Below are 807 nucleotides of genomic sequence, written 5' to 3' on the forward strand. Positions count from 1 at the left end.
GCTGTTATGGCTTGATCCAGGCTTCCAGGATCTGTTAAGGCTTAGGGTAATGGCTTGTATGTGGAGCTGGTAGCCCTCTTTGATTTGAAAAATACAGATAAGGGGCACCTGAGTGGCTCAGTCTGCTAAGTGTCTGACTCTGATTTCAGCTCAGGTCATGATCTCGCAGTTTACGAGTTTGAGCCCCAAGTAGAGCTCTGTGCTGATGGCTCAGAGCCTGTAGCCTGCTTCAGATCCTATATCTCCCTCTCTCTCTCTTTCTCTCCTCCCCCGCTTGTATTCTGTCTTTCTCTCAAAAATAAATAAAACATTTTAGAAAATTCAAAAAATACTTCCCTGCCAGGGGATATACCATGATCACGAAAGTGGTTTTCCCAGGGCGGGGCTTATCCATTGCACTCTGGGTGTGCTGCCCCCTGTAGTTGCCCCAGATGTGGGAAACTCAACTGCATACTTTGTGGTAGTGGGGAAAAATAAATTAAAAGATTCTCTCTCTCCCCGTCTGCCCCCTCCCCCTGCTTGCATTCTCTCTCTCTCTCTCAAAAATAAATAAACATTAAAAAAAATAGTTAAAACCAGAAAATGAAATAACTTCAGTCTATTATTAAGGAAATTAACAGTTATGAAAATTACATTTATGTTTCTGAAAATGGAAACGGTTATTTTAAAAAGTTGTCACTTATTTTTATTACCTGACCTACCACAGATTTATTATTTTTTAAATGACAATTATCTGACTCTTCCCTAATAATCAAGAAATTGAAGAATTTCTTTGTTGGCTCATTTTCCTGTTAATAGCTGGAACTT

General features: G+C 39.8%; 1 pseudogene; it reads left to right on the top strand.

Moving 5' to 3' along the window:
• Nucleotides 1-328: 328 nt before the first annotated feature.
• On the top strand, nt 329-501 carry LOC120240818 (annotated as a pseudogene).
• The last annotated feature ends 306 nt before the right edge of the window (nt 502-807 follow it).

The sequence above is a fragment of the Hyaena hyaena genome, unplaced genomic scaffold (assembly GCF_003009895.1).
Source record: "Hyaena hyaena isolate Hyena2069 unplaced genomic scaffold, ASM300989v1 scaffold_262, whole genome shotgun sequence".
Taxonomy (NCBI): domain Eukaryota; kingdom Metazoa; phylum Chordata; class Mammalia; order Carnivora; family Hyaenidae; genus Hyaena; species Hyaena hyaena.